Genomic DNA, 16571 nt, shown 5'->3' on the forward strand with positions numbered 1-16571 from the left:
ATGTAACTGAAGATCCCATTCATAAACAGATGGCCGAGATGTCAGAAATCAAATTCAGAATTTGGATTGCAAACAAGATTAACAGAATGGAGGAAAATTTGAAATTAGAAATTCGAGCAGCGATTCAAAAGTCGGAATTAGAAATTCGAGGAGAAATTCAAAAGTTGTCTCAAGAATTGAACAGATTTAAAGACAAACCGCCAAAGATTTTGACACATTGAAGCAAGAATTTATAGCCCTTAATGATCTGAAAAATACAGTAGAATCCCTCAGTAACAGAGTGGATCAAGCAGAAGAAAGGATTTCTGACATTGAAGACAAAGCTTTTGAATGCTCCCAAACTCTCAAAAAGGAAGAGAAATGAAGAGCAAAAATGGATCATTCTCTCAGAGAGCTCTGGGATAACTGAAGAAGGGTAATATCCGCCTCATTGGAATCCCTGAAAGCGAAGAAGTGGCTTCGCAAGGCACAGAGGCTTTTCTCCATGAAATTATGAGAGAGAATTTTCCAGACATGCCAAGAGATTCTGAAATTCAGATAGCAGACAGTGTCAGAACCCAGCACAGCTCAACCCGAATAATACATCCCCCAAGCACATCATAATTAACTTCACTAAAGTTAATATGAAGGAGAAAATTCTTAAAGCAGCCAGATGTAAGAAAACCAGAAACTACAAAGGGAAGAATATTAGAATGACAGCAGATGTCTGCTGAAATCTTTCAAGTCAGAAGAGGGTGGTTATCAACTTTTAATCTCCTAAACAAAATAACTTTCAACCCTGTATCCTGTATCCAGGTAAACTGAGTTTCATTTATGATGGAGAAATTAAACACTTCAATGACATTCACATGTTGAAGAAATTTGCCATAACCAAACCAGCTCTTCAGGATATTCTCAGACCTATCCTCCATAATGACCAGCCCAATCCTCTACCACAAAAGTAAACTCATGCAGAAACTTTTGATCAAACTCCAACTTCAACAGTGGCGAAAGGATTAAAAATGTCCACTGGACTTTCAAAATACTCAGCACCCAAAATTTTACCAGAGTCATTAATATTCTTCATTAATATGAATGGCTTAAACTGTCTTCTAAAGAGGCAGACTGGATACAAAAACTCAGGCCAGATATTTGCTGCATACAAGAATCTCATCTTACCTTAAAGGATAAATATAGACTCAGGGTGAAAGGATGGTTGTCCATATTTCAGGCAAATGAAAATAAGAAAAAAGCAGGTGTTGCAATTCTATTTGCAGACACAATAAGCTTTAAACCAACAAAAGTAAGGAAGGATAATAATGGTCACTTCTTATTTGTTAAGGGTAATAATCAATATGATGAGATTTCAATTATTAATATTTATGCGCCCAACCAGAATTTGCCTCAATTTATAAGAGATACTGTAACAGATAAGAGCAACTTGATTTCCTCAGGCTCCATAATAATTGGATATTTTAACACTCCTTTGGCACTGTTGGATAGATCCTCCAAGAAGAAGCTGAGCAAAAAAATTTTAGATTTAAACCTAATGATTCAACATTTGGATTTAACAGACATCTACAGAACATTTCATCCCAACAAAACTGAATACACATACTTCTCATTAGCCCATGGAACATACTCCAAAATTGATCACATCTTAGGTCATTAGTCTAACCCCAGGAAATTTAAAGGAATGAAATTATTCCTTGCATTTTCTCGGATCACCATGGAATAAAAGTTGAACTCAGTAACAACAGGAATGTGCCTACTCATACAAAAACATGGAAATTAAATAACCTTCTACTGAATGATAGCTGGGTCGTAGACAAGATTAACAAGGAAATTGCCAAATTTTTGGAACAAAATGACAATAAAGACATGAATTATAAGACCCTCTGGGATACTGCAAAGGTAGTCCTAACTGGGAAATTTATAACAGTGCAAGCCTTCCTCAAGAGAATGGAAAGAGAGGAAGTTAACAACCCAATGGGATATCTCAAGCAACTGGAAAAGGAAGAACATTCCAACCCCAAACCTAGTAGAAGAAAAGAAATAACCAAAATTAGAGCAGAATTAAATGAAATTGAAAACAAAAGAATTATACAACAGATCAATAAATCAAAAAGTTGTTTTTTTGAAAAGGTCAATAAAATAGATAAACTTTTGGCTAATCTAACCAGGAAAAAAAGAGTAAAATCTCTAATTTTATCAATCAGAAATGACAAAAACGAAATAACAACAGACTCCTCAAAAATTCAAAAAATCCTTCATGAATATTACAAGAAATATTTTTCTCAGAAATATGAAAATATGAAGGAAATTGACCAATACTTGGAAGCACATCACCTTCCAAGACTTCACCAAAATCAAGTGGAAATGTTGAACAGAGCTATATCAAGTTCTGAAATAGCATCAACCATGCAAAATCTCCCTAAAAAGAAAAGCCTGGGACCAGATGGCTTCACATCAGAATTCTACCAAACTTTTAAAGAGGAACTAGTACCTATATTACTCAACCTGTCCCAAAAGGTAGAAAAAGAAGGAAGACTACCCAACACGTTCTATGAAGCAAACATCACCCTGATCCCTAAACCAGGAAAAGACCCAACAAGAAAAGAAAATTATAGACCAATATCAGTAATGAATATAGATGCAAAAATATTCAACAAGATCCTAACCAACAGAATCCAGCAACACGTCAAACAAGTTATACATCATGCCCAAGTCAGTTTTATCCCAGGGTCTCAAGGCTGGTTCAATATATGTAAATCTATAAATATAATTCAGCACATATACGAATTAAAAAACAAAGACCATGTGATTCTCTCAATTGATGCAGAAAAAGCTTTTGATAATATCCAGCATCCCTTCATGATCAGAACACTTAAGAAAATTGGTATAGAAGGGAAATTTCTTAAACTAATAGAGGACATCTACAGCAAACCCACAGCCAATATTGTATTGAATGGAGTTAAATTGAAATCATTTCCACTCAGATCAGGAACCAAGCAAGGTTGCCCATTGTCTCCACTGCTCTTTCACATTGTAATGGAAGTTTTAGCCATAGCAATTAGGGAAGAAAGGTGATCAAGGGCATCCATATAGGGTCAGAAGAGATCAAACTTTCACTCTTCTCAGATAATATGATTGTATATCTGGAAAATACCAGGGATTCTACTACAAAACTCTTGGAAGTGATCAAGGAATACAGCATCGTCTCAGGTTACAAAATCAACATTCATAAATTGGTAGCCTTTATATATACCAACAATATTCAAGCTGAAAAAACAGTTAAAGACTCTATTCCATTCACAGTAGTGCCAAAGAAGATAAAATATTTGGGAGTTTGTCTAACAAAGGAGGTGAAAATTCTCTATAAAGAGAAGCATGAAACTCTAAAAAGAGAAATAGCTGAAAATGTTAACAAATGGAAAAACATACCATGCTCATGGCTGGGAAGAATCGACATTGTTAAAATGTCCATACTACCCAAAGCAATATACAATTTTAATGCAATCTCTATTAAAGCTCCAATGTCATACATTAAAGATCTTGATAAAAATAATACTTCATTTTATATGGAATCAGAAAAAAACCCAAATAGCCAAGACATTACTCAGAAATAAAAACAAAGCAGGAGGAATCACACTACTGGACCTCACACTATACTATAAATCGATAGTGATCAAAACAGCATGTTACTGGGACAAAAACAGAGAGGTAGATGTATGGAACAGAATAGAGAACCAAGAGAGGAACCCAGCTACTTAACAGTTATTTGATCTTTGACAAGCCAATTAAAAACATTCAGTGGGGAAAAGATTCCCTATTTAACAAATGGTGCTGGGTGAACTGGCTGGCGACCTGTAGAAGACTGATACTGGATCCACACCTTTCACCATTAATTAAGATAGACTCTCACTGGATTAAAGATTTAAACTTAAGACATGAAACTATAAAAATACTTGAAGAAAGTGCAGGGAAAATTTTTGAAGAAATCGGTCTGGGTGAATATTGTATGACAGGACCCCTAGGGCAATTGAAGCAGCTTCAAAAATACACTACTGGGACCTGATCAAACTAAAAAGCTTCTGCACAGCCAAGAACACAGTAAGTAAAGCAAGCAGACGGCCCTCAGAATGGGAGAAGATATTTGCAGGTTATGTCTCTGACAAAGGTTTAATAACCAGAATTCATGGAGAACTCAAACATATAAGCAAGGAAAGAACAAGTGATTTCATCACAGGCTGGGCAGGGGACTTGAAAGAGAAACTTCTCTGAAGAAGACAGGCATATGAAAAAATGCTCATCATCCTTAATCATTAGAGAAATGTAAATCAAAACTACTTTGAGATATCATCTAACTTCAGTAAGATTAGCCCATATCACAAAATCCCAAGACCAGAGATGTTGGCATGGATGTGGAGAAAAGGGAACACTTCTACACTGCTGGTGGGAATGCAAATTAATACATTCCTTTTGGAAAGATGTTTGGAGAACACTTAGAGATCTAAAAATAGACCTGCCATTTGATCCTACAATTCCTCTAATAGGTATATACCCAGAAGACCAAAAATCACTTTATAACAAAAATATTTGTACCACAATGTTTATTGCAGCCCAATTCATAATTGCTAAGTCATGGAAAAAGCCCAAGTGCCCATCGATCCACGAATGGATTAATAAATTGTGGTACATGTACACCATGGAATATTATGCAGCCTTAAAGAAAGATGGAGACTTTACCTCTTTCATGTTTACATAGCTGGAGCTGGAACATATTCTTCTTAGTAAAGTATCTCAAGAAGGAAGAAAAAGTATCCAGTGTACTCAGCCCTACTATGAAACTAATTTATGGCTTTCATATGAAAGCTATAACCCAGTTATAACCTAAGAATATGGGGAAGGGGGAAAGGGAGGGAAGGGAGGGGGGAGGATGGGTGGAGGGAGGGTGATTGGTGGGATTACACCTGCGGAACATCTTACAAGGGTACATGTGAAACTTAGTTAATGTAGAATATAATTGTCTTAACACAATAACTAAGAAAATACCAGGAAAGCTATGTTAACCAGTGTGATGAAAATGTCAAATGGTCTATAAAACCAGTGTATGGTACCCCATGATCACCTTAATGTACACAGCTATGATTTAATAATAATAATAAAAGATCAGACTATGAGTTTTCCTTCTCCATCAAGCATAAAGTATTATGCCTCAAGGCAGACACCACTGAGTTGAGAGAGTGGCATTGAGGCAAGGAAGTAAATGACTCAGGTAGGCTTGAAAATGATACCCATGAAAAACCTTTGGCTGTGGTTACTCACACATGGAAATAACTGAAAATAAATAAAGCAAAATATACTAAGATTTTGAGGAATACTAATTGTCAAAACCATTGGGAACCTATAAACTGTCCTCTGAAGTTTTGTAGGACCGGAAGACAGCTCCCTTCTCAGGACTCACAGAGGAGAAGAGACCAGGGCAACCTCCCAGGCTGGAACCAGTGGCAAGAGACAACCATGGCCAAGAGATGCTTTACCAAAGAGCAGGATTACAGTCCAATCTAGGAATATGCTCTAATCTCAATGCTGTTAATAATGCTTACCTGGCAGGAGTTAATTACTGCTATATAGTCACTGTTTTTCTTTTTTTGTAGAGACAGAGTTTCACTTTATGGCCCTCGGTAGAGTGCCGTGGCGTCACACAGCTCACAGCAACCTCTAACTCCTGGGCTTAGGCGATTCTCCTGCCTCAGCCTCCCTAGTAGCTGGGACTACAGGCGCCCGCCACAACCCCGGCTATTTTTTTGTTGCAGTTTGGCTGGGGCCGGGCTCAAACCTGCCACCCTCGGTATGTGGGGCCAGCGCCCTGTTCACTGAGCCACAGGCACCGCCCCACAGTCACTGTTTTTCGTTTTCTTTTCCTATTTTGAGAATGTTTACTACCATTCTACTGTTCATGCTCCTCTATTTTATAGTGAGAGAAAGACAGAAGAGGAAGGAGAATATGTGGCAAGTAGAAACTAATTTGTCTATTTGTTGAGTTATAGGAATCATTTAGATCTGGTGAAGAAGGTTGCCTCTCACTAGGACATTCTGATCTTTGATCTGAATGAAGTTTCTTGACGGGACTTTGGATGACCTCCCTTGAGGAGAGCTTGACTATGTCCTATGTGTAAGGAAAAGATTACCAAAAGGGCAGGCTATAGGAAAGAATGCTGGTGGCACCCTTCAAATTTGTAGGTCTCTTTCCATAGTGGTGAAAGCCAGCAAGTACTTTCTCCCATTTTACATTTCCTTTTTTGTCCAGGAGTTTTAAAAAGCAGGTGTGCCTTTTTTACTGGCTTTTTCACCTTCTATAAACTTGCTCTCTAGAGCATGACAACTGTGTAAGCCACATACTGAAGAGGGCAGAACAATAAAATGGAATGGTCTGTGTCCCTGAATCCCTATTGGAAGAAAAGCTTCCAGTCAGTCAGGAACACTTTTTAGACTCTACAGAAAGAAATCATTTTTAATGTATTTGAGTTGTTTTAATTTTGCTTGTTATAGTAAACTAGCATTACTTATGAACTGAGCATGATTTTGTTTTAATTTTTAATTATACTGTAATAGAAAAATATGTAAGAAAAAATATTATAGATAAGGAGATCTTTGCTGATGTTCAGTCATTAGATGACAAGTGGAGGGGAGGTCTCTAGTGGTAAGTTCTAGGACCCTGTCTTGTCTGATTTGCACTACGTATTTTGCAATTATGTTGCAATTCTTTGACTGAAAACCTATAAATAAGTCATGTTTGCAAGGTATAGCAACAATGAAAAGTAATTGAGTATGATTTTATTTTCAGATGAGAAATCAATATAAGTAGTCCTTAATTATTTTTTGTTTATCTTTTTTTCTTTTCTTTTTTTTTTTTTAGAGACAGGATCTAATTCTGTCAGCCCGTGGCATAGTCATAGTTTACTGTGATTTTCTAGACTCTGGCCAAGATGCCTTAGCCTCCTAAGTATTTAATAGCTGGGATTACAGGTATGCGGCCCTGCACCCAGCTAATATTCTTACGTTGAACATAGGAAAAAAGAAAAGGAAATTTCTGTCTTTTTGTTAAACAAAAGACTTGACTCAAAAGCAGTTCATATAAAATATCCGGAAGTTGGGAGGCACCTGTGGCTCAACAAGTAGGGTGCTGGCCCCATATACCATGTTAGTGGCAGGTTCAAGCCCGGCCCTGGCCAAAACTGCAAAAAAAAAAAAATATATATATATATATATATCCCGAAGTTTTTCAATGGCCACAAATTGAATACAAATAAAAATACATGATAAAGTTGCTAAGAATAAAACATACAAATATTCCTTTACATTTTTGATTAAATAAAAGCAGAGAAACTAATAGACAATTTTAAATAAGAGTTGGTTCAGTTACATCTGAGTATTCATTTGTAAAACCTTCATTTTAACCGAAACATTTCCATGTGAATGGGGTTGTGGCTAAGTTGTGGTGTAAGGGCCTCAAAGACCCCTCAGGATTGAGAAGAACACCCAATCAAACGTGGAGCTGATCCTTGATGCAAAAGCAGGAGGAATTTATTCGAGTGCAGCACCTGGACGGACTGTTCTACAAGAGTCCGCCCCGGTTTGGGGTTTCAGGCCCCTTTTAAAGGGAAAAACCAACCGCCTAGCCCACGCGCAGGTGGGGCAGTTGGGCAGTTTCAGCGGTTACAGCGTTCCGGAAGACATAGCCTAGCCCACACGCAGGTGGGGCAGTTATCCAACTGTCTGTGGATAGTTGAGTCATCTTAGTGAGGAGGGGGTTGGCCTAGTTCTAATATCCTAACATTCCCCCCTTTGTCTTGTTGGGAGTTTCAATCCTGAAACTGAGAGGGATCTTGGGGGAGTGGTTGATACCTCTGCTGAAGTACCAATACTTGGACCCACATCAGTGCGGCTCAAAAGAGTGCGATGCCTAGTTGTCTGGAATCCTATGGCTCCACCGCTTCCCGTGTCTACTGACCCCAGGAGACCATTCTGGATGCGTGCCGGGGGTCCGGAGGCACGAGCTAGAGCCTGTTCAATGCTTAGTTCAGGGATGTCCCAAGTGTTTGAACCTGCGACTAAGGCACACACATTCGGGGTGAGGGGAGGCCACCAGGTATGTAAGGGGTGTTGCCCCTTGGTTTCCCAGGCTACCTGACCTCGGCTGGTAAGGACTTGCCAGGTTAAGCGTTTGGGCTCATGTGGGTTATAGCCTTGGGTACTTATCAGAGAGAGGCCTAGAATCAGGAGGAGAAGTCCGTTTGACGCGGAGCTTGAGGGGATTCTCCATCTTCTCCACCGTCCATTGCTGGCCTGCAGACGGCGGGGCGGGTTTGATGTGGGATGCATGGATCCAAGATGAGATGCCGTCGACTTTGACTGTGGTCGGGGTGGTGAGAAGGACTATGTATGGTCCCTTCCACCTGGGTTCCAGGGTGGCGGCTCGATGTCATCTAACGTAGACTGAGTCCCCAACTCGGAACTGGTGTGGCACTTGGAGATCACCAGGGATGTATGCTTCAGCTACTTGGCTCCAGATTTCTTTCTGTATTGTTTCTAGGGCTTTTAGTCTGGTGTGTAGAAACGGATAAGAACGAGAATCGGGTATAGGGGTACAAGAGGCAGTTAAAGGAGGGGGGCACCATATAGTAGTTCAAAAGGGGTCAGCTTGAAAGGGGTAGGAGTGTTTCATACCTGAAAGAGGGCGTAGGGGAGGAGGACTGTCCAGTCTGTTATGCCAGTCTCTACAGATAATTTAGTCAGGACCTCTTTTAAAGTTCTGTTCATTCTTTCTACCTGTCCTGAGCTTTGGGGTCTATATGCACAATGTAATTTCCATTTGTACCCCAGGATTTTGGCCAGTCCCTGACTTACCTGGGCAACGAATGCTGGGCCATTATCTGAGCCAAGTACCTTAGGTATGCCATACCATGGGATGATATCTTCTAAAATTTTCTTGGCCGCTGGGGACACTCATTCTTCCAGTGTCCTTTTTCCTTGCAGAATGCACATTGGTCTCTATCCAGTGGTGGTTGGCTAGTCTGTCTTCCTGAGTTGCCCAGGTTCCCTGCCTGCCTTCTCCTAAACGCAGTTTGACCTGACTCACCTATTACTGTGACCAAAATGCGAGTTAAATTCTTTTCCTGTCTGCGCTCCTTCCTGACTTCCCTATCTTCTTCTTCTCTTAGTTTACGCTGCTCCTTCTCCTCCTCAGTTTCCCTCTTATGGTAGACTCTCTCGGTTTCCTTAACTAGGTCTTGCAAGGTATAGTCCTGCAAGCCCTCTATTCTCTGGAGCTTCTTCCTAATATCTAAGGCGGATTGCCCTATGAATGCCATAGCAACAGAGGCCCTTTGCCCCTCTGACGTTGGGTCAAAAGGGGTATAGCTGCGAAAAGCATCCATGAGACGCTCAAGGAAGACGGAGGGGGACTCCGTGATTCCCTGGGTCACTTCCCTTACCTTAGCCAAATTAGTAGGGCGCCTTGCTGCCCCTCGGAGGCCTGCCACTAGAGTCTGGCAATAGACTGTCAGTCGCTCCCTACCGTCAGCCGTGTTGTAGTCCCAGTCTGGTCGGGAAAGGGGAAAAGCCTCCTCGATGCGGTTTGGGAGTTGCGTTGGTCTCCCGTCCACCCTGGGCACGTTTTTCCGCGCCTCAAGGAGGATCCGCTCCCTTTCCTCTGTAGTGAAGAGGGTTTGCAACAATTGCTGACAGTCATCCCATGTGGGCTGGTGCGAGAACATCAGCGACTCCACCAGCCTAGTCAAACGCTGGGGTTCCTCGGAAAAAGGGGGATGGCTAGTTGTTTTCCAATTGTATAGGTCGGCGGACTTGGCTCCTGGTAAGTGGAGGGCTAAGACCTGTGAGGTGGCTGGTATTAACCATGGATGGACCCAGGGGGGCGGGTTCTGCACCAGATCTTGCCAAACGATAATATATGGCTGTTGGTTCGGGTGCGAACCAGGACCTGCTTGGAAGACAATATTTTTAACAGTAAAGATAAGGGAGAGGTTAAAGGTACCTTCAGGGGGCCAGCCCACATTGAAGGTAGGCCATTCAGAGGTGCAGAAAGTTTGCCACGGTCCCTTCTTTATGAGGATCGAGAGATTACACCCCCGTTCCTTAACCCCTTTCCAATGGTCTAAGGTGAGAGATAGAGGTGTACTCATCCCATGACCCATTTTTAAGAGACAACAAATGAACGTACACAGACAAAAGGGAAGACAAACAGAAAACACAGACACTGAACCTAATAGGTTAACCTAACAGCTTCAAAAGGGCTAAGCCCTCTTGACCGGACACGGCCGGACCCTGACGGTTCCGTCGCCGTACTGACGGTAACCAACAGTAGTTGGTCACCTCCTGATCCTGGGGCATCCCCCAGCCTGATTCTGGGGCATCCCCCAGCCTGATTCTGGGGCGTCCCCCAGCCTGATTCTGGGGTGTCCCCCAGCCTGACAGCGGCACGTCCGGATATACCGCTAAAGCCGGCACCTGATAAAAGACTTACAGATACAGACAGACCACACAGACAGACCACACAGATTCACAGACTTACAGACACAGACAGACCACACAGACAGACCACACAGACTCACAGACCTACAGACACAGACAGAACACACAGACACACAGAGGCCTCTTACCTCCAAGGATAGCGGGTCCAACGCTTGAGGGGTGGTCGTCTCTATCTCCGTGGAACCCCCAAATGTAAGGGCCTCAAAGACCCCTCAGGATTGAGAAGAACACCCAATCAAACGCGGAGCCGATCCTTGATGCAAAAGCAGGAGGAATTTATTCGAGTGCAGCACCCGGACGGACTGTTCTACAAGAGTCCGCCCGGTTTGGGGTTTCAGGCCCCTTTTAAAGGGAAAAACCAACCGCCTAGCCCACGCGCAGGTGGGGCAGTTGGGCAGTTTCAGCGGTTACAGTGTTCCGGAAGACATAGCCTAGCCCACACGCAGGTGGGGCAGTTATCCAACTGTCTGTGGATAGTTGAGTCATCTTAGTGAGGAGGGGGTTGGCCTAGTTCTAATATCCTAACAGTGGAAGTTTCTCTAACCTTCCCAACTTAGAAACATTTTAGGAAATTGAGGCTGAATGTCCTAGAGAAATGATAAATAAAGAAGTAATTGACGTCTACATTCCAAGATTCTAAGTACACAATGGAATACTATGCAGCCTTAAAAAGATGGAGACCTTACCTCTTTTATGTTTACTTGGAGGGATCTGGACCATATTCTCATGTGTAAAGTATCTCAAGAATGGAAGAAAAAGTATACAATGTACTCAGTACTTCTATAAAACCAACTTATATTTACTCACACTTTCTTATGAAAGACAGAACACAACTATAGCCCAGGATGAAGGAGAGAAATGGAGTGGGAAGGGAGGGGAGGGGAGAGGTTTATGGAGTGAGAGTAAATGGTGGGACCACACCTATGGAGCATATTGCAAGGGTACAGGTCAAATCTATCAAGTGTACAACATAAATGTCTTAACATAATAATCAAGTAAATGAGGAAAAAGTTATATTAATTAGTTTGATGCAAGCACATCAAATTGTATAAAAAAAATCAACACATTGTACCCCACATATTCATAAATGTATTATGATCTATGGGTATATGATTTAATTAAAAAAAAAACTACCATATGAAATTGTGTCCACTGTGGTTTCAAACACAGGATTTGTGCCAATTTACAAAGATTAGAGGATAATTTTTTTTTTTAACTTCTTTCTCTGGACTCTCTCTCAAAGACAGTTATTGTTTCATGAAGTATTGAGAAATCAGTCATGGAAAACATGCAAATAGAAGTCAAATAGCTGTGTCCCATAATGGTCATAACTAGCATTTCTTTTTGAGTGAGTTAGACTATGTGATGTACAAGGTAATGGATCCCAGTCATTTCCATATCATGGCACAAAAGGCATTTATGTTGCATGGTGCAATGAACTGGGACGAACCATTTAGTGTGGGAGGCAACTGGCTGGAGCTCAGTCCATGCCATTCCCAGTTGGCAGGAGAGATGGCATCTCCACTCTCCTCTGACACATTCAGAGTGCACCACGGTGCTGTGGCACATGAGTTGGAAGAACTTTGCTCAAAAATCATATCCAACTGTAAGACTTCAAGATGCTACAAAAGAATGGAAAGATTTGTGATAGCTTATTGTTTTTTCAGCAAGAATTGGCTTCCATCTTGAAAACTGACAGGAAAATAGAGCAAATGTAGATAAAGCATTTTTTCAAACTTCTGGTTCTTACTTGGCTGCCATATTCTGACCCTCCAAGTGGACATGGGGAAAAGTGTTCTGTATTTTGATCATTCTGGGAATTCATCTCCAAAATCAGGCAATTCCTCCATCATAAGTCAATTACCTTTTTAAACGTGTGTGAAAAAGAAGGAGAAACAAATAGCAATATTTGCAGCAAAGAAACCAGGGCTTTTGCAGATGAAAACATGTTGAACATAATGACAGAATAACAAATGGTAATGTCCTTTACAGAGGAAGCAAATAGCTGCAAGATCTAGGACTCTGCACTTTCCTTCCCATGTCAGTTCTGAGTTTTTAACTGTTCAGATCCAAGTTTTATTTCAGTTGTAAGGACTACGTATTGTGCCATGTTGAAGATGTTATGTGGGGGAACAATTTGTGACAACATATCAAGGGAATTATTTTAAATATTTAACTATGAGCTTAATTTTAACCCACTAAGGAAATTTTCTTTCCTAGAGGACTACTGTCTTTTCCAAAAACATAGCTTCTTAAATCTCAACCCTTTTGTGAAATCTTGTAAGGTTGGGAGAAGGATGAAGGATCTTGTCAGAAACAGAGAACAGCCCTCCCGGATCCAATGCATTTTTGTTCTGGATTCTCACCATTTTGAACTTTTTATCATTTTATAAAAACAATGCACATCACCAAGCATTTGCTAAGAACATTATGGTTGCTTTTTGTTTCCCCTTTTCTTGTTTATGTGTAACATCACCTATGGTTTTGATGTCTATTGAATTAATATTCATTTATTCATTGTTTCTTTTTTTCTTAAAAAATGTATTCAGAACTTATTCCAGGCCCAGCACTGCACAAGATGTTGGGAAGGATAGATGAAAAAAGAAATAATTCTTGCTTGAGAGAAGTCATGAGGAGATAGATACACCTATTGGTGTTTCCATAGCAAATTCCCTGTTCCCACGTATTCAGGATCACAGGCAGGGTGAAATGGGACCAGATTAGGTGAGGAGGTAATTCTCGGGAATAATCTGTTAATGATGTTGAGCACTGAGCTGAGTCTTGAGCTCTGCTCTTTACTAAGTTTTATTTAATTTAACCTACTAGACTAGTCTCACAGATCATACTGTTAAGATTGTTTTCAAATATGAGGGCAATTCTGACTCTGGCCCTCTGTATCACTACCCTGTTTTTCCAAACAGGTTTCTCAATTGTTTCTTATCTTCTTCTGAAGACTTTCTCTTCACTCTGACATTTTTCCACATGAACACTTCTGTTTTAAGTGTTGATTTTTAAGCTTTGATTTTTATAACTGTGCTTTTGTTTGGCACCTTGGCTTTAAATGGAGCTCTACACGCCTCCTTGATCTTGTTAGTCTGCCTTCAAAGGACTGGACAGCTACTCATTTGATGTCAAGACTAAGATGCTCTAGTATCTGTAGTGCCTGCCATGATACCCAGTGAATTGTAGATGCCTAATTAAATTTTTAAAATTAATGTTGTATGAATAAATATTACTCACAAAGCCTTATGGCTATTCCTGGTAGATGACAATGATTCTCCCTAATGCCAGCTCCTAACCTGAGTTTTATCTGTTTCATACTTCTTGTTCCTCTAGTTCTCCATATGCTTTATGTTGGTATTCATTAGTACATTATGGTGATCCTCCACCAATCCAGTGGCTTGCTAGGAATATGAACATCTATCCAGATACTCCATTAATGTTTTATTTTCTACTTATTTTTATCCTCATTTCTCTACCTAAGTTTGTTTTTGTTTTTGTTTTTTTGGTTTTTTTTTTGGATTTTGGTGATTCAGGGGATATAATTTCAACCTTAGGAAAGTTTCAAGAATAATGCAAAGACAATTTTTATATACTTTTAGCCAGAACCATTATTTATTAATGTTTTTTCCCATTTGCTTTACAAGTCCTCTTTTCTTCCTCCTTCTCTCTCCTCTCTCCCTATTATATTTTCTTTGATCTATTTGAGAATAGGTTGCAGATCTCATACTTGTGACTCCCAAATACTTCAGTGTGTATTTCATAAATCTCTAGAACATTCTCTTCTGCAACCACAGACAGTTATTAAAATCAGAAAATTTAACATTAACTATTATCTAATTCAGAGTTCATAATCAAATATCATAAAATGACCTAATAATGTCCATATTCAAATTTTGTCATTTCTCCCCATCTGTCTGCTATAACTACATTTTTATGTAGCTCCAGAATCTAATCCAGTATCATGCATCGCCTTTGGCTAATTTTCTATTAACTTTCTTTCATGTGGAATTGTCCTATTTTTCTTTCATGACTTTGACAATTTCGAAATATCCCAGTTTGAGTTTATCAAGTGTTTCCTCATGATTAGATTCAGATTCCACCTGCATGCAGGAGTAACACAGGGGAACACTGCATTCTTTTCGTTGCATCCTACCAGAGTGGCTGGACGTTGATTTGCCTGCGGAATAAACATGTTCATTGTGGTGCTCAAATTTTTCATGTTCCTGTTGATTTATTTTTGTCTGTTTGATCTATTAGTTGTTAGAGAGGAAAGATTGAATTTCATTTTGATAGATTTCTTTATTTCCACTTGTAGTTCTATCAGTTTTGCTTTATATACAGTCACTTCTCATTGTTCTTAGTAGTTCTGTTCTATAAAGTTTCTGTGAGCGTTAAAGTAGTGCCCATTGAACTGTTACTCTAAGGGGAAATACGGGGTTAGGTTCCTAGGTGCCTCTGATCACAGCATTTTCAACAACTGACCAGTGCATGACCTTGTTTTATGTATGGTTCTGTTTCAAGACATCTCGTTTCATATGTATTGATGATTCATTAATGTTGAGTACATTGCCAACAGCTCTGTAACTCATGCTTAAATGAAGCTTATCTAATACATGCATTTTCTCCATCAGGTAAATCATACTCTTTTAGTCCTTATGAACACTAAATGAAAATCCAAGTCTACACTTGGGGGCCATTTTAGATAGTGAAATCACCAAAAAAAAGGCACCCAAATATGAAAGACACACTACTCAATAGACTGTGAAAAGGACATCTGTTTACAGCCTGAGAATTGAAACCAGAAGTCAGTCTATGGTCTTCCTCCTTCCACCTCTGCTGGGAATGTGCATCTGGGGCAACTGAAATGTTTCACTATTGTCTACACATCTGCAAATGGCCATAAAAGGCTATGAGTACTGCGAGGATTGCTTTGGGGGTTACAAATGAATTTTAGTGACTGGGAGAATTTGCAAATGTTGATACAATAAATGATGAGAATTGTCTGTATTTGAAACTGTTCTTAGGTTCATATAAGTTTAGAATTATTGCATATTCCAAGGGAATTTAACCTCTTATACCTAAGGGATGACTTTCTTATCTCTAATAATGCTATTTGCCTTAAAATTTATTGTATTAATATCAATTCTGCTATATGAGCTTTCTTTCGATCAGCATATGCCAGTGTTCTCTATATTCAACTTCCCCTATGTGATTTTTTTAGCGTAGTAAAGAGCATACAATGTAAAATTTATCCACTTTTAAATGTATAGTACAAAAATATAGAATACTTCACTAATTTCGTGCCATTCTTATGCAGAGGTCATGCAGGTTTTCCATGTACCATTCCATTTTAAGCATATGTGTTGTCCAACTGAACACTGTTCTTCTGTATTAAGTATGTACTTTATAAACAGCTTTAGGGGGATTTAAAAAAGAACAATATGAAAAAAATCCACCAAAACCCCCAGTTCATTAACTGAAAAATTTTCTCTGTATAATCATTATTATTATTTTTTATTCTATCTCTTTATTTTGTGCTGTTTTTCTCATTTTCAATCTATTCGTTTTTTTTCACCTTTTTTTTTGAGACAGAGTCTCACTATGTCACCCTGAGAGAGTGCCGTAGTGTCACAGCTCACAGCAACCTCAAACTCTTGGGTTTAAGTGATTCTCTTGCCTCGCCTCTTGAGTAGCTGGGACTACAGGCACCCACCACAATACCTGGCTATTTTTTGGTTGCACCTGTCATTGTTGTTTAGCAGGCCTGGGCAGAGCTGGAACCCACCAGCCACAGCGTATGTGACCAGCGCCCTACTCCCTGAGCAGTGTCGAACTTGTTTATTTCACTTTTGATCTTTATTTATATTGATGAAAATTTTGTCTTCTCTTTATTCCATTTTTTCTTCTAACTGTGGAAAGCTATTGACTCAATTTATCTAATATTTATAACAAGCATCATATTTATATCTTAGATCAATTTACAGATGATGCCCATATCTTTGTTTGCAGTGGTTACAATAATTCCAGATACT

The 16571-nt window shown here is 39.7% G+C and overlaps 1 non-coding gene across 1 annotated transcript; it reads right to left on the reverse strand.

The window, feature by feature from the left end:
- Window positions 1–15812: 15812 nt before the first annotated feature.
- LOC128586980 (U6 spliceosomal RNA) lies at window positions 15813–15918 on the reverse strand. The gene has a single exon (XR_008380427.1). It is a non-coding gene; the product is annotated as a U6 spliceosomal RNA (small nuclear RNA).
- Between the last annotated feature and the right edge of the window lie 653 nt (window positions 15919–16571).

This window comes from Nycticebus coucang, chromosome 5, assembly GCF_027406575.1.
Source record: "Nycticebus coucang isolate mNycCou1 chromosome 5, mNycCou1.pri, whole genome shotgun sequence".
Taxonomy (NCBI): Eukaryota; Metazoa; Chordata; class Mammalia; order Primates; family Lorisidae; genus Nycticebus; species Nycticebus coucang.